The sequence below is a fragment of the Physella acuta genome, unplaced genomic scaffold, assembly GCF_028476545.2.
Source record: "Physella acuta isolate Inbredline_101_S28 unplaced genomic scaffold, ASM2847654v3 ptg000709l, whole genome shotgun sequence".
In the NCBI taxonomy this organism is placed as follows: Eukaryota; Metazoa; Mollusca; class Gastropoda; family Physidae; genus Physella; species Physella acuta.
The window spans coordinates 739,117-757,400 of NW_026732228.1; the positions used below are offsets into that span (position 1 = coordinate 739,117).

An 18,284-nucleotide genomic window follows, 5' to 3' on the forward strand; every position below is an offset into this window, starting at 1 on the left:
AAAAAATGATTCCCCTCCAAAATGACCTCCCCCCACATACAACACCCCCTCCCCCATCAGCAATGATACATATATATTAAACAGGCCGATCTTTCAGTGTTTTCAATCAAGTCCTAATGTTTCCATTCGCATCTCGAGATTCCATTTATTGCGTAAAAATCTGGCCAACGAGGCCTACCTGGCCTACCTGGCTTACCTGGCCTGTCAGCTGCAGCTCTCTGGAACCAGGCGAGGCGAGAGACGTACCTGGAAGCAGCACCGCTAGCCAGTCCTACACATTTCCACTGCGTCTGTCTGTCTGTCTGTCTACAAAACTGATTCAGCTTTGTCTGTTTCTGCAAAACTTGGAAAAACTTCGGCCTCAAGGTAAGATTACTTTCGCCGGAATTTTCCGGCTCTAAAAACTAACAAATATAAAAAAATTCTAACTTGATTATGAAAGTTTGTTTGTTATTTAATTGTTTCAATCGTTTACAATTTTTTTTACTCTTTTCGTTTGATATTGCCTGCCTAATTTTTAGAACGCCATCCGGTTAGAAAAAAAATTTAATTAATAAAGGATGGTCATCACCTTGTCAAACAAATCTCGTGAATCAAATTTTTGAAAAAGGTGAATTTTGAGAAATGTTTCGTTAGTCATGCGGTGGAAAGCGCGTTTTTCATTTCCAGTTTGACGGTCTTCGCCTGTGTGTGTGTGTGTCTGTGTTGGAGTTCGGGTTTTGTTTGACTATTTGGGGTTAGGATTTTGTTTCTCCGAAATGCACAAGACATAAGGGCATATTTGGACAGTTGTTATCTAGAAGAGTTAGCTCCCTGTACTTGGGTAGTTGCTAGCTGAGAGAGTTAGCTCCCCCATACCTCCATTTGTTTGTGTCAAAGCCTCGAACACGCAACGTTTGAAAAAGTCCCGATTCATTAAATGCCATCCCTGTAGGCCTATGTATCTTTAAGGAAACTGCGTTTTCTAAATGAAATATATAAGAGTGTTATTTAAATCTTTTATTTCAATGTTATATTCAACATCTATACTTGCATGTGATATTTAAATGTGAAATATAGATACGGTATTAAAATGTGATCAGAAGGCAACATTTCAGTGACTTTTAAAGTAATTAATTGTTGTGACGTCAGTAATTAAACTAATCAAATCAACCACACCATCTGTACTACCATATGGTTATAGTTTGGGAGGGTATGTTGTACTGGAATGTTCTCTAGCTTATACAACCACGGCCTGTAGCTCACTGTAACCATGGTTACATGAAAATGTGGACAGTCCACATATAGAAGACTAGTAGAAGCTGTGGAGAAATGTGTATGGGATGTGTATGGGATGTGTATGGGATGTGTATGGGATGTGTATGGGATGTGTATGGGTGTGTATGGGTGTGTATGGGATGTGGTTGGGATGTGGTTGTGATGTGGTTGGGATGTGGTTGGGGTGTGTATGGGATGTATCACAGTGTTGTCGGGTGAGACAGCGGTTAATCTTGTTTGATTACGATATTACAGATTTTTTTTCTTTTAAAATCGCATTTTTTAAATCCGAATTTGTGGATATACGGCCTGAATTATTGGTACGAAGTAAAGCTGGCTACATCGGGGGTGTTGGCTACATCAGGGGGTGTTGGCTACATCGGGGGTGTTGGCTATATCAGGGTGTTGGCTACATCAGGGGTGTTGGCTATCTCACAATAACACCTTCTCGACAACACCTCCACAGAAACACCCTACACCCGCGAGTTAAACCCCATTATCGATACTCCCTCAAAGGGTCAACTGTTGTTGTAGCCCCCCCCCCCACCCCTCCCTACTCCTAGTGACTAAATGGTTAAATTAGGGCCCCCACCCCCCAGCGCACTCCGTGGCGCGAGTTAACCAAACAGCCGGGCGGAGATAGATCTCTAGAATTACCTGTTTAGTTCGCCGGTACCGGCAACTCACGGCTAACGACGTACTTTGGCAGAGCCGGCTGGAAGCGTTGCGCCATCTCCTGGTAAACATCGCACTCTTATCGTCAGGCTGCGGCATCTGGGCTAATGGCACCGTTGTTTGCTGGGCGCTCGTGTCGTCTGCACAAATCAAGAAGTTCCTTCTTAAAGGCCGGGTCTAAGGCTACATTGGTGTTAAGGAAAGGGAAAAATAAAGGGATGTAACACTACAAGAGCAAACTAAAACCATATTGTTACTTTGTTGACATCTTGATTGGCTAGATCTATTGTCATCTGGAAGGGCTAGATGTGTTGACATCTGGGAGTCACATATTATAGAGTGCCAACATTCTACCAGGTGTCACCACACATATGGTGTCAGAACACCCTATGGTGTCACCACCCAGTACTGCTGTAACAACCTTTGACCCTGCTGTGGCAGCACATCCACACCCCGATCCCTCCCCCACCTTCTCCCCCTTCTTCCCCCCCCCCCCCCCCCACAGATTTCACCCAAAAAAAGTTCCTGTGATTTCAAGCCAAATTTTTTCTTACTGTTTACAACGTTTTGTTATTTTTATTGGTGTTTTTTTTAAATATATTTTTCCAGAGCTTACTAAGGCTGACATTTTTATCGTTATGTAACAGAGTTCTGTCTACGTCAGGTATTTCTAAGTCGTTTTACAGAAGATGTAATCGAATAACAGAAGAGAAAACTTACATCAAATAACACAAGAGAAAACCGACATGATCATGACGATATTTTTCTTGGGTCAGTCCTTAGCTCATTATGACTTAATTAGCTCAAAAACTTGATTGAAACTTCTCGCGAGGATCTACAACAGGAACCCACAAGCACAGCCCCAGTCGGCTATTTATGTGTCGTAAGACTGGGTAGAGGAGATAAGCATCTAGGCTAACTATCTGTTTAGAGTGAACTTCCCTGATTTATGACTGCTGGTTGATTATGCAAGAGGTGATAGGGGCGGGTAACAGGGGTGGTGCGGGGTGGTGTGGGGGGTGTGATGGTTATCTGCTAGGTGATGGGGATGTGTGGGGGGTGGTGTGGGGGTGGTGTGGGGGTGTGATGGTTATCTGCTAGGTGATGGGGATGTGTGGGGGTGGTGTGGGGGTGTTGTGGGGGTGTTGTGGGGGTGTTGATTGTTATCTGATGAGGATTTGTTCATATTTATATACCGGAAGATGTGGTTGGTGTTTTATTAACAAAATACACGTTATGTAGTTTCGTGTGTTTGCCTTAAAAAGTCGAATTTTGAAAGAACAAAAAAGATAGTCTAAAGATACTGGGGTCTAGTTAGGCGAGGTACTTGTAGACACCAAACATTTCTCTGTGAAACATTTCACATTTCTCCGTCTCTTAACGTTTTCTGACTTAATCAATCGCCATTCTGTCGCGTCGTATTTTCTCCCTAGACACCTCATATTAATCTGCAAGTCACTTCACATTTTTCAGTCACTTCACATTTCTCAGTCACTTCACATTTCTCAGTCAATTCACATTCCTCAGTCACTTCACATTTCTCAGTCAATTCTTGCTGAAAGACTCATGAAAATAATTTACGCTCATAGCAGCGATTGTCCTTGCACTTGATGTCAATCGACCTTGACCTTGGGTTGAGTCCATGAACCCTGGCCTACAAAAGTCCTTGTCCCTGGTGTGTTCAAATGTCACATTGTTCATCCAGGTCGTCGCTACCTTGTGTGCTAGACAAAACATTGCTTTCTATTTTTACCCACACCACACCACCAGACCATCGCACCACACCACCTCCCCACACCACCACACCACCACACACAACACACCACACCACATCACATCTCCACACCACCACGCAACCACACACAACACCACCTCATCACACCTACCTCCCCACACCACCACACCACAACACCCCACCACACAACCTAACCTCCACACCACACCACCACACCTCCACACCACACCACCACGCCACCACACCAACACACCACACACCCTCAACTCCACACCACACCACCTCACCTCAACACCACAACACACCACCTCACCATATGTATCACCTGTATCCAACCACTTCTAAGGTGCCACATAGAATTTGGCGCGCCATCAAGCAGGAATTAGCACTCTGATCGTCTGCATAGACAGCAGACGATGGCATCAGCTGTCTGGCACCGCGAGACATTCCAGCCATCAGAAGACACGTGCGGGAGTCACGTGATGACAGCCCTGTAGCTGACAAAATGTAGACTGTAATGTGTAGTGTGTGATGTGTAGTGTGTTTGTGTAGTGTGTGATGTGTAGTGTGTTTGTGTAGTGTGTGATGTGTGATGTGTAGTGTGTTTGTGTAGTGTGTGATGTGTGATGTGTAGTGTGTTTGTGTAGTGTGTGATGTCTGGTGTGTTTGTGTAGTGTGTAATATATAATATAATGTATAGTGTGTGGCTTACAATAGTGCTTAGTGTAAGCAGGGTAGCAAACTAATGGTCACAAAACAGTGGTCTTGTTTTTTGTAGCAACTGGGTGTGTACCTACATCTTGAGGCAGTCCCCCATTCTTGATTTCACGTTGTTCTCGACACCACGATGTTCTCCACATCACGATGTTGTTCTCCACATCACGATGTTGTTCCCCACATCATTAGGTCGAGGTCAAAGAGTTCACAGACCCTCCCTATGACAAATCTAACCCTCGACCTGCTCACCCCGGAAGTCTCTCTAATCCTCACCTGAGAGAGTACTCACGCGCATGACACCAACACTGTATGTACTCACACATCCAGGGCTCCTCTGGGATGTGGAAATTGAAACAATGTTGGTCTAAGATTTCTAGAAGTTTCTAAGTCGTCTGATCTTGCCCGGCAGACGATACGTGAGTCACTCCACAAACAGTTTTTGTCTTCCTCTGTCACGTGGTGCCGGGGTCATCAGGTCCGCCGCTCTACCCCCCCCCCCCCCCCCACCTAACTACATCTCCTGCAGGTTGATGGTGTAGTATTAGACCTAAGGTCTACCGACAAGAGGGTTGGGTTCCAGCCTCCATTGCTGTTATGGTCTACTAGAGTGATGGAGGTGGGTGTTGGGAGGGGCCAATCAGAAGCGTCAAGTTCTGTCACAACACTAGACGGCCATGGTCCAATATTAGTTGTAGGTAGAGAAGTTGCAGGCCGTTTAACTAGGCATCGTATGGCGTGTTGGCCGTCCTTCCGTCATGTTGGCCGTCCTAGCGTTGTTTGGCCGTCCTTCCGTCATGTTGGCCGTCGATCCGTCATGATGGCCGTCCATCAGGCGTATGGCGTGTTGGCCGTCTACTGTGTTGTCAAGCTGTGTGTTTGAACTCTGACACTCTGCTGTGGTCACGTGGCAATTAACCCACAAATTTATCTGGCACTTCACATTTCCCAGACACAACATGCCCACGTTACTCAAAGACAAAAACTTTTGGTGATTTTGTTTGGGGAGTGGTGTTGTGGTAGCACCCATTTCACACACCACCCACCCACACAACACTCACACACCACCCACCCACACAACACTCACACAACGCTCACACAGCACCCACACAACACCCACACAAAACCAACACAACACAACACTCACACACCACCCACACAACACTCACACAACACCCACACAAAACCAACACAATGCTCATACAACACCCACACAAAACCACCACACACCTCCCACACACATATAACAGCAACATTCCTCAAAAACAGTTCTAAGAAAAAAACATTTCTACTTATTGGTAGAATGCCGGAGGGGGGGGGGTATTTTTTATTTAGCTTATGACGCAAGCAGGTTATATTGACTTCCCTGAAGTTCATTGACTTGACACTCAGGTAGATATATAGACAGGCAAACTGGGGGCGCCGCTAGGATAATTGGCGCTTTGATACAATCCACGGATTTTCTGGCATCACGCTGATTGTCTGGATTATTGGCAACACGCAGTAGGTCCTCCTAGCGATCAAACCGTTGGTCTACACGAGGTCCACCTAGCGATCAAGCCGTTGGTCTACCTACATGAAGTCCACCCAGCGATCAGACCAGTGGTCTAGAGCATTCTCTTTTCGTGCATCTATAAATAGATTAGTGACCTTTGAAATAACTGAAATCGCGAACAAACCACGTGCAGTAACCCGCCATATTACGCAACCGTCTCCTGTCAAGAAAGTTGGGCAAGTTAGGGGAGGGGGCGTGACTTCAGCAGACGTTTCCAATCAACGGCGACGTGAGTAAACAATAGGTCGATCACGTGACAGATCCTGTGACAGACGCTGTGACTTTCTGGAACTTTCAATAGGACGTTTGGACGTTTGTAGTCAGTGGGTGGCGGGGTCAGGGGTCATGGGACGTTTGTAGTCAGTGGCGGGGTCAGGGGTCGCAGCTTCCAGAGCTGGTTAAAACATGGCGGATATTTGAATGGAACTCTCACTAAGGTCAAGGTCAAGTTTTACCGGCTTGTTTAGTTAACCGGGTTTTTTTTGGGTTGTCCAGTTGTTTGGCTGTGGTCAAATCTTAGAACCCAATTCTAATCCAATTTTACTTGAGCGAATTGTTTACCAGATTATTGCATCTCTAATGAGAGCGCATCAATTTATCACTTGTCTAATTAGATTTTGAATTAGTTATTAAAAATCGTTTTCAGGATTATAATGTGCAATAATATGGGAGACAATTAGATATTGGTGGAACAGTCAGGTGAGCCAGTACTCAGGGGTCAACCAAGACGCTAGTACTGACCGTTGACCAATCACCAACAGTTAAGCTGACCCGTCATTTGACGGTGGTCAAGTTGACCAACGACCAACAGTTTCATTTGACGGTGGGCCCCTACTTTGGTCAGGTTGAGCCACCACCGTCAGTGGTCAGGTTGAGCCACCACCGTCAGTAGTCAAGATTATCCAGAGTGAGTACATCCCAGCACGTGCCTTCAATGACGGGTGACGTCAGAACATAACGAGTGATACCAGCTCACCCAACCGTAACGCCGTATCTCTGGAAACTTCTGGAAACGTAAAAAAAAATGCGTGTTGGTTCCTGTATGTTTACAGTGTGCATGACCTTGATCTTTAGAGCCTGCACGTTTCACCTGACATCGTTTCAAACGTTTGGCAGACGGCTGACGTCATAGTGCTATTTGTGTGTTGGAAAGTCAGATTTTATTTTTGTTTGTAATTAACATCTCCTGATTGGTGTCTTAATTTAATGTCACCGTGACATACCCACCTCACAATGTTAAACTTTCACATTCACCTTTACAACACATACACTGACACATTCACAAACACATACACTGAGACTAACTCGGAAATATGCACATATAATATATATACTGTTAGAACAGAATCATATTATAAAATTGACATAGAACAAGATTATACTGGCCAAATGCATCAACTTGTAGTTAGAACAATGTGAAATTGAAAAGTTTGGTAGGAAGCAGATGACTTAGAGTCACGTAGATAAGTGGAGATTGAACGTAGTGCTTTTCTACATCATAGGGTCGAGTTTTTCGAAAAAAACAAAATTTGTAGTTAGAACAAGATAATACTGAGGGGACAATATGTGTCTTGCCTGTCTTTAGCCCCTGTCTTGTCTGATGAATTAGACAGCTAGTGACGATCCTAAAATCTAAAAAAAATCTTGTCAATGCGACATGTTTATAGCAAGCTCTGAAAGATCAACGTTTATCGCGTCGCTAACCCTACTATAGGTTGAACACACCAAGCCTATAGCTACATACCTGAAAGCGAACACACCAACTATATAGCTACACACTCACCTTAATGAAAGCACACCAATCCGCAACGGATGCGTAGTCATAAAAAAATGCAACTAAAAAAAATCATGAAACGAAAGTTGGCGTGGGAGGGATTATTAATTTTAAAAGTTTCAAAAACAAAAGGAATTCGGTAAATGTGTGGAGGGCAGTTCAGTTTGTGTTTGTCCAAGTGTATCCACACCACACTGTTTCTGTTGGTTGGTAGCTGTTGTGTTAGGCGAAATGTCGGCGTCTCAAGCTGATGGTGGTGACGGCTTCAGTGCGGCCCGGTGTGGTCAAGTGCGGCCTGATGCAGCCTAGACACTGTGCGGCTCAACGCGGCCCAATGCGGCCCATGCGGCATGTTGCGGACGAGTGTGGCCCAGTACGGCCCAGTGCGGCCTAGACCCAGTGCGGCCCATGCGGCATGTTGCGGCCCAGTGCGGCCTAGACCCAGTGCGGCCCAGTGTGGCCCAGTGCGGCCTAGACCCAGTGCGGCCCAGTGCGGCCCAGTGCGGCCTAGACCCGCTGCGGCCAAGACATCCAAGACACCGAATGATGCGGCCCCAGAAATTCCTGTGTGTGACTCACGTTCAAGCGCGCGTGTCTAGCGATGACTCGAGCGGTGCACGTGCTACGTCTGTTATCGCGATCAGCAGTTTGGTGAGCGATTTCGCCAGTCCTAGCCCATTCTGTGAGCAACTATTTGATTTATGCACACATCAATCCAGACTTCACGATGTACTGTAAGGCTGGGGGGGGGGGGGGGCGTCAGGCGATTGTGTGGAGGGGCTGTCAAGTGAAATGTGCGGAGGAAGCTGTAGTTTGATGCGTTATGACAACCTTAATGATGGGTACCTGTTAAGGCTGAGGTGAAGATCTCAACAAACCCCAGGGTTCGGGTTTAGTCCGGTGAACACACTCTTGGGCAGAGCCACCCGACTCACAACCCCCCCCCCCCCCCCCCAATCCACTCACGCCCGACCCTTGACTCGCCCGACCCTTGACCCGTACAAAACACGAGCACCGCTTTGGCAAGAAAACATTGCTAATCAGACAAAGATATTTCACCGAGGGAGTAGGGTGGGGCGGGTTTGGGGGTCGGGCTCAGGATCAACACAAATCCGCCAAAACAAATATTTCCTGCTCCTTGCAGGGGGGAGGCAGACGGGAGGAATGTGGTGTTTTCGTGTTTACCTCCCGTTGTCTCGCTTCATTTTAGACCCGTGGGGTGAGGATGGGAGGGGGGGGACAAGATGTGCTATGGGGTAAGGACGGGAGACGGGGGGTCAAGATGTGCTATGGGTGAGGATGGGAGGGGGTAGTCAAGATGTGCTATGGGATGAGGATGGGAGGGGGAATCAATGTGTGCTATGGGGTGAGGATGGGAGGGGGTGGTCAAGATGTTTCATGGGGTGAGGATGGGAGGGGGTGGTCAAGATGTGCTATGGGGTGAGGATGGGAGGGGGTGGTCAAGATCTGCTATGGGGTGAGGATGGGAGGGGGTGGTCAAGATGTGCTGTGGGGTGAGGATGGGAGAGGGGGGTCAAGATGTGCTATGGGGTGAGGATGGGAGGGGGTGGTCAAGATGTGCTATGGGATGAGGATGGGAGGGGGTGGTCAAGATGTGCTATGGGGTGAGGATGGGAGGGGGTGGTCAAGATGTGCTATGGGGTGAGGATGGGAGGGGGTGGTCAAGATGTGCTATGGGATGAGGAAGGGAGGGGGTGGTCAAGATGTGCTATGGGGTGAGGATGGGAGGGGGTGGTCAAGATGTGCTGTGGGGTGAGGATGGGAGGGGGGACAAGATGTACTATGGGGTGAGGATGGGAGGGGGGACAAGATGTGCTGTGGGGTGAGGATGGGAGGGGGGACAAGATGTGCTGTGGGGTGAGGATGGGAGGGGGGTCAAGATGTACTATGGGGTGAGGATGGGAGACGGGGGGGTCAAGATGTTTCATGGGGTGAGGATGGGAGGGGGGTCAAGATGTGCTATGGGGTGAGGATGGGAGGGGGGACAAGATGTGCTGTGGGGTGAGGATGGGAGGGGGGACAAGATGTGCTGTGGGGTGAGGATGGGAGGGGGGACAAGATGTGCTGTGGGGTGAGAATGGGAGGGGGGTCAAGATGTACTATGGGGTGAGGATGGGAGACGGGGGGGTCAAGATGTTTCATGGGGTGAGGATGGGAGGGGGGGTTAAGATGTGCTATGGGGTGAGGATGGGAGGGGGGGTTAAGATGTGCTGTGGGGTGAGGATGGGAGGGGGGGGGGGGTCAAGATGGGCTATGGGGTGAGGATGGGAGGGGGTGGTCAAGATGTGCTATGGGGTGAGGATGGGAGGGGGGACAAGATGGGCTGTGGGGTGAGGATGGGAGGGGGGGTCAAGATGTGCTATGGGGTGAGCGACCCAGACCTAACTGGTACTCACATGTCTCTGGCATCTGGACTTGGGTCACGTGACAGTAGACGTTATGTGGGTAGGAGAGAAAACAGCAGGAAGTCTGTAAGTAGGGGTGGGTAGGAGAGAAAACAGCAGGAAGTCTATAAGTAGGGGGTGGGGGGGGGGAGAAAGTACACCTCACAATCAATCTTCTAGCATTCTGGACGCTTCCACACCGCTTAGTTTGATGTTAATGATAGGGGGTTCATTGAAAGTCGACTCATTAGTTCAATGTTTGCCAATTATGTCATGAAATATTAGATCATTTACTGAAGAAAGTCTGTTATTTTTAGCGCCACGACTGAATGGCCCAACTTAAAATATCTTGTTGGTGTCTTCAAGGTGTTGGGGTGGTGGCCAAGGTGTTCACTGTGTTTAATGCCACTTGTTTACGTTAAAAATAACATCCACGGGAAAGTTTTTTTACACCTGCGACAGGTAAAATCCTGCGACAGGTAAACACCTGCGACAGGTAAAACTGTCCAGGTAGAAATTAGCGGCTCATTAACATACCAAATAGATGCAGGGTGGAGAGGAACTGCCTGCATTAATTAGATTAATTAGATTAGGTTATCAGCCATAGAATGCTGCATATAGTGGTTTAGCTGACGTCACTTCCGTCTACAATATGAAGTAGTATGGCACGTGGTGTGTGGTGTTGTGGTTTATGTGACAGTGGTGTTGTTGTTGTGTTACAGTGGTGTTGTGGTTTGTGTTACAGTGGTGTTGTGGTTTGTGTTACAGTGGTGTTGTGGTTTGTGTTACAGTGGTGTTGTGGTTTGTGGTTTGTGTGGTGTTGTGGTTTGTGTTACAGTGGTGTTGTGGTTTGTGTGGTGTTGTGGTTTGTGTTACAGTGGTGTTGTGGCTTGTGTTACAGTGGTGTTGTGGTTTGTGTTACAGTGGTGTTGTGCTGGTGTTACAGTGGTGTTGTGGTTTGTGTGGTGTTGTGGTTTGTGTTACAGTGGTGTTGTGGTTTGTGTGGTGTTGTGGTTTGTGTTACAGTGGTGTTGTGGTTTGTGTGGTGTTGTGGTTTGTGTTACAGTGGTGTTGTGGTTTGTGTGGTGTTGTGGTTTGTGTAACAGTGGTGTTGTGGTTTGTGTTACAGTGGTGTTGTGGTTTGTGTGGTGTTGTGGTTTGTGTTACAGTGGTGTTGTGGTTTGTGTTACAGTGGTGTTGTGGTTTGTGTTACAGTTGTGTTGTGGTTTGTGTTACAGTGGTGTTGTGGTTTGTGTGGTGTTGTGGTTTGTGTTACAGTGGTGTTGTGGTTTGTGTTACAGTGGTGTTGTGCTGGTGTTACAGTGGTGTTGTGGTTTGTGTGGTGTTGTGGTTTGTGTTACAGTGGTGTTGTGGTTTGTGTGGTGTTGTGGTTTGTGTTACAGTGGTGTTGTGGTTTGTGTTAAAGTGGTGTTGTGGTTTGTGTTACAGTGGTGTTGTGGCTTGTGTGGTGTTGTGGTTTGTGTTACAGTGGTGTTGTTGTATGTGTTACAGTGGTGTTGTGGTTTGTGTTACAGTGGTGTTGTGGTTTGTGTTACAGTGGTGTTGTGGTTTGTGTGGTGTTGTGGTTTGTGTTACAGTGGTGTTGTGGTTTGTGTGGTGTTGTGGTTTGTGTTACAGTGGTGTTGTGGTTTGTGTTACAGTGGTGTTGTGGTTTGTGTTACAGTGGTGTTGTGGTTTGTGTTACAGTGGTGTTGTGGTTTGTGTGGTGTTGTGGTTTGTGTTGCAGTGGTGTTGTGGTTTGTGTGGTGTTGTGGTTTGTGTTACAGTGGTGTTGTGGTTTGTGTGGTGTTGTGGTTTGTGTTACAGTGGTGTTGTAGTTTGTGTTATAGTAGTGTTGTGGTTTGTGTTACAGTGGTGTTGTGGTTTGTGTTACAGTGGTGTTGTGCTGATGTTCCAGAAGGCAGAAAATCGTGCTGTTTGACAACATATCTGACTATCAGCTGTGTGATGTTATGATGATGTCTGATGTTGCACTGGTACATCTCTGCAATGTACACGTGTGTTTTGTACACATCTTAATGTACACATGTGTGCTGTACTGTGTGTACAAGCATTCAGACAATACCAGTCCCTCCCCGCCCCAGCTGGCTACACGATGCCAATACAAAAATATCAAGTTTAACTTTCTCCTGTTAAACCATCAGCTTTAACTTTCTCCTAATGTTAAACCATCGTCTCTAACTGGCTGCTAATGTTAAACCGTAATTGTACCTCCCTCCCCCCCTCCCCCTCCCCCACCCCCATCCAGCATGCTGTAGTGAATGTCTTGTCTAACTGTTAGATCAAAGACGAGCGCAGTTAGAACGATGGAGAATGTTGCATGATGTAATTGGCATCAAAGACTTGAAAGATGTGTGCTTTTTGAAACCGGAAGTCATGTTTTAGATGATTGTTGCCGGAAGCTGCTAGAAACTGTCAAATAGACAGGCAGTCATGTAGACACGCAGTCATGTAGACAGGTAGTCATGTAGACACGCAGTCATGTAGACAGGCAGTCATGTAGACAGACAGTCATGTAGACAGGTAGTCATGTAGACACGCAGTCATGTAGACAGGCAGTCAAATAGACAGATAGTCATGTAGACAGGCACTCATGTAGACACGCAGTCATGTAGACAGGCAGTCATGTAGACACGCAGTCATGTAGACAGGTAGTCATGTGGACACGCAGTCATGTAGACACGCAGTCATGTAGACAGGCAGTCATGTAGACAGACAGTCATGTAGACAGGTAGTCATGTAGACACGCAGTCATGTAGACAGGCAGTCATGTAGACAGGTAGTCATGTGGACACGCAGTCATGTAGACACGCAGTCATGTAGACAGGCAGTCAAATAGACAGATAGTCATGTAGACAGGCACTCATGTAGACACGCAGTCATGTAGACAGGTAGTCATGTGGACACGCAGTCATGTAGACACGCAGTCATGTAGACAGGCAGTCATGTAGACAGACAGTCATGTAGACAGGTAGTCATGTAGACACGCAGTCATGTAGACAGGTAGTCATGTGGACACGCAGTCATGTAGACACGCAGTCATGTAGACAGGCAGTCAAATAGACAGATAGTCATGTAGACAGGCACTCATGTAGACACGCAGTCATGTAGACAGGCAGTCATGTAGACAGGCAGTCAAATAGACAGATAGTCATGTAGACAGGTAGTCATGTAGACACGCAGTCATGTAGACAGGCAGTCAAATAGAAAGATATTCATGTAGTCATATAGACAAGCATTTGCGTAGGTTTGATGTCCAGTGATTTTTCCGCCAAACCCTCTCTTTCCTCCTATGATTTGATCCTTGTCTCTTGATTGCCTGTGTAGGTCCCACAGACTGCCTGTGTAGGTCTCACAGGCTGTTTGTGTAGGTCTCACAGACTGCCTGTGTAGGTCAAACAGCTTGTCTGTGTAGGTCCCACATACTATCTGTGTAGGTCCCACAGAATGAATGTCAATACAGCCTTAAAGACAAACAAATACATCCACCCATAATATCTGTGGCATCCTGCGTGTAGATTAGATACAAAATAAACCGTGAGTGATCTCCCCTAAACTTTCTCGAATATTCTTATATAATATTACGGGGGATGGCAACTCGGCATATAGACAATATTTTTAATCCATTTTAATTATTTAAACTTTTTAAAGTAGAATAGATTCTCGTAGAAAAAAAGAACTGCTTACCGTGTGAACGCCAAACAATATGTGTATAATAGTGCGAACGATTATTAGTACTTTATAAATTCACATGCGTTTTTTTTTTGAAAATTGGAAATAGCGTAAATTACTACTTCCAGTCAACGGAAATGACTCAAAATTTGACTTACAGTTGAAATTTCATTAAGATCTATCTTTCTGAAATAGTACTCAAGTTATAGGCTTTTGAAAAATTTAAAGTAGAATATGTTCCACTTCCGGTTATCGGATATTGCTGAAAAGTTTATATGGATCTACAAATTTGATATAATACTTATATATGAAATTATTTCATCAACCTTGCTGTAATGGTACTTGTTTACAGACACATACACATACACAGACATATGGACAGAATTACACAGCCCAGTTTTTTCGACTGAATAACGCATAGAGCGACGAAATTTTGAAAAATCTGTATTTATTATTTTTGCCCGATTAAATTAAGTCCCCTATACTCCGTATATGATGAAATACTGAGGTGTAAAACTATGTAAACTGTCAAAATTTCATGTGACTTTTGTGCACGATTACAATACTTCCTCTATACTCTGTATACGAGAAAGTAAAAAAACCTACATAAACTGACTTAGGCTGATATTTTTTTTAAAAAGTGATTGGCTTATAGGTCTATTCTCTCGAGCAGAAAAACGGAGAAGACTTCAAACTTTGCTCTGATGAAAGTTCCCCAGCCTGTGGTATGGGAACAAAAACACAGGGGTTTAAAGTGGGCTGGCACCGCTCCCACCCCAAGCCTCATAAAACTGTGTTGCCGCCTCACGCTTTTACTGGGGAGAATTCAGGGGTTTTTTCTGGGTGTTTTGTCGGTGTGTGTTTTTACAGACAAGACAATAGAATCAATGGTGTGTTACGTTTGTGTTGTTGTAACAGGTGAGGTGGGGGGGGGGGGGGTGTATGATGGATGAAGCGTGAAGGCCAACATTAGTTAACCTGTTGTGTATTACTGTCATCATTTGATTGTCATTTGATGAATTGATACCATCAGTTTCTTATCATTTGATGAAATGATACCATCAGTTTCTTATCATTTGATGAAATGATACCATCAGTTTCTTATCATTTGATGAATTGATACCATCAGTTTCTTATCATTTGATGAATTGATACCATCAGTTTCTTATCATTTGATGAATTGATACCATCAGTTTCTTATCATTTGATGAATTGATACCATCAGTTTCTTATCATTTGATGAATTGATACCATCAGTTTCTTATCATTATGTGTAATGATACCATCCTCTAATTCTCGATTGATTTCAGTGACACTAGGTCGGGGGTGGGGGGGGGGGTGACAACAATAGATGTGAGCCACAGACTCAGGATTCCCCCTACCCCCCCCCCCCCCCCACCACGTAGAAAGTCACTCGACGGTACCCCACCAATCACCGGCCAATTAATCTTATCCCACGCGGCGCTAACCCGCGTGTGATTGGTTCATTGGTTGCACGGACCACCCAGAAGCTCAGTCACTCACACTAGTTGTTGCAGAGGATGGGGGTGGGGGTGGGGGTGGGGGTGCGAGGAGGGGAGGGGAGGGGGTCTATACAGGTCGGTCAGGTGGGTCTATGGATTCCTTTAATTGTTTTGTGTTGCATCATGGGATACTTGGATTTCTAAATCAGATCAATGTCGTCATTACATCTAGATCACTACACCCAACAGCCGTATTGAGTTCTATAAGAAATAGATAAACAGTGTGATCTAAACCTACCCCTACCACCCAATAACCACCCAATAACCAGTCCATAACCACCCCATAACCACCCAATAACCACCCTATAACCAGTCCATAACCACCCAATAACCACCCTATAACCAGTCCATAACCACCCCATAACCACCCAATAACCACCCAATAACCACTATAGACTGTATCCTGTCACGATGGACCAAATCAGCCCTACCCCTCACATACGAACTATCAAAGAGATATATCCCAGCGAACGTTAACTAATAATTACTTGTGATTAATAGCTCTAATTACCATTTATCTCCTGAACAAGGTTTTACACTTAGCAACTTTGTTTCAGGACGGGTACGGTGTTCGCACCAGTAGGTGGGTCGTTTTAAGCTGGTTCCGTAGGTAAGGTGGTTTGGGGAACCCACTGGAAGTAGGGGTGTTTGGGGTACCCAGAGGGTGCTACTTGACCATCTAATATTATGTGGAGTTACACGGTGAATCACGTGACATTTGTACGTACTCAGGTGAATCAACACATTGTCGGTTCGGGCTGGACAGTGGTCAGTGGGCGAGGCTATCGTGTGGTGGGCAATTGTGTGTGGGGTACCAACCAACCAATCATGTGTGGGGTAACAACCAACCAATCAAGTGTGGGGTACCAACCAACCAATCATGTGTGGGGTAACAACCAACCAATCAAGTGTGGGGTACCAACCAACCAATCATGTGTGGGGTAACAACCAACCAATCAAGTGTGGGGTACCAACCAACCAATCATGTGTGGGGTAACAACCAACCAATCAAGTGTGGAGTAACAACCAGCCAATGCAACCACCCTCGCTGCCAACCTCATTAGTCTACCTGATCGACCGAGCTGTTATAAAACCTATAGGTTGCGGTTTAAACCTGATGGGTGTTCACCACATTGAGCGCATTTCTTGAAGAAAAAAAAAAGGAAATTAATTTCCATCGCTAGATTTCTGCATCACGTGGTGTTGTCTTCCCTGATATTTGGAGTGTTCTAAGGTTATCTCCCCTTTTCAATTATTGTTGGCTTGCCTGACGGATAAGAATTTATTTTTAAGGTTTTTTTTACTTGGCACACATGTCCCCCCTCCCCCTCCTTTGCTTCATACACCCCCCCCCCCCCCACCACACATACACACACACCCGCCCGCCCTCCCAAGTCAGGGTGTAAAAAGTAGAACTCTGAAAAGTGTGGTGTGATTTTATACATTAACAATCTGCAGTTGAACATGCATCTTTTGTTGGACTAGGTCTAACATTCATCTTTAGTTGGACTAGGTCTAACATGCATCTTTTGTTGGAATAGGTCTAACATGCATCTTTTGTTGGAATAGGTCTAACATGCATCTTTTGTTGGACTAGGTCTAACATGCATCTTTTGTTTGACTAGGTCTAACATGCATCTTTTGTTGGACTAGGTCTAACATGCATCTTTTGTTGGACTAGGTCTAACATGCATCTTTTGTTTGACTAGGTCTAACATTCATCTTTTGTTGGACTAGGTCTAACATGCATCTTTTGTTGGACAATGTCTAACATTCATCTTTTGTTGGACTAGGTCTAACATGCATCTTTTGTTGGACTAGGTCTAACATTAATCTTTTGTTGGACTAGGTCTAACATGCATCTTTTGTTGGACTAGGTCTAACATGCATCTTTTGTTGGACTAGGTCTAACATGCATCTTTTGTTGGACTAGGTCTAACATGCATCTTTTGTTGGAATAGGTCTAACATGCATCTTTTGTTGGAATAGGTCTAACATGCATCTTTTGTTGGACTAGGTCTAACATGCATCTTTTGTTTGACTAGGTCTAACATTCATCTTTTGTTGGACTAGGTCTAACATGCATCTTTTGTTGGACTAGGTCTAACATGCATCTTTTGTTGGACTAGGTCTAACATTAATCTTTTGTTGGACTAGGTCTAACATTCATCTTTTGTTGGACTAGGTCTAACATGCATCTTTTGTTGGACTAGGTCTAACATGCATCTTTTGTTGGACTAGGTCTAACATGCATCTTTTGTTGGAATAGGTCTAACATGCATCTTTTGTTGGAATAGGTCTAACATGCATCTTTTGTTGGACTAGGTCTAACATGCATCTTTTGTTGGAATAGGTCTAACATGCATCTTTTGTTGGAATAGGTCTAACATGCATCTTTTGTTGGACTAGGTCTAACATGCATCTTTTGTTGGACTAGGTCTAACATGCATCTTTTGTTGGACTAGGTCTAACATGCATCTTTTGTTGGACAGTCTACCTACCTGAGATAACATTTGCTTCCACTTAAGACCACGGTCTTTGCTGTTGTAGCGGTCTCACGTTTAGCCAATCATGGCTTTACAAAAGCCATAAAATTTTGTTTCTGGCTTTTTGTTTCTCCACGCAACTCTCATCGGCGTTAAATTTAGGAAGGGTTATCTCCCCCCCCCCCACCCAACCCCCGACCCCCACCCCACCCCCACCCCTAAACAAAAAAAGTTTGAGATTGTTGTTAAATTTAGGAAGGTTTTATCCTGCGAAACAAAACGCCTGAGATAGTTTTATCTTTACCCACAAAGTTTTAGGTTTATCCCGGCAAGTGCTAAAGTTAAATTTGTTTTTATTGGAGTGTGTGTTGGGGGGAGGGGGGGGGGGGAGGGTCTCTTTTGCTGGGAAATGGGGGGTGGGCCGGTTGGGGGGGGGGTCAGTCAACACTACATAACAAACAGAGGAT

At 45.5% G+C, this 18,284-nt stretch overlaps 1 protein-coding gene across 1 annotated transcript in view; it reads left to right on the plus strand.

The window, feature by feature from the left end:
* Window positions 1-209: 209 nt before the first annotated feature.
* The window catches only part of LOC131949653 (filamin-A), a gene marked incomplete at its 3' end in the record, with an annotated part of 60,425 nt that continues 42,350 nt past the window's right edge, over window positions 210-18,284 (plus strand). Inside the window, 1 exon segment of the mRNA XM_059311499.1 lies at window positions 210-366.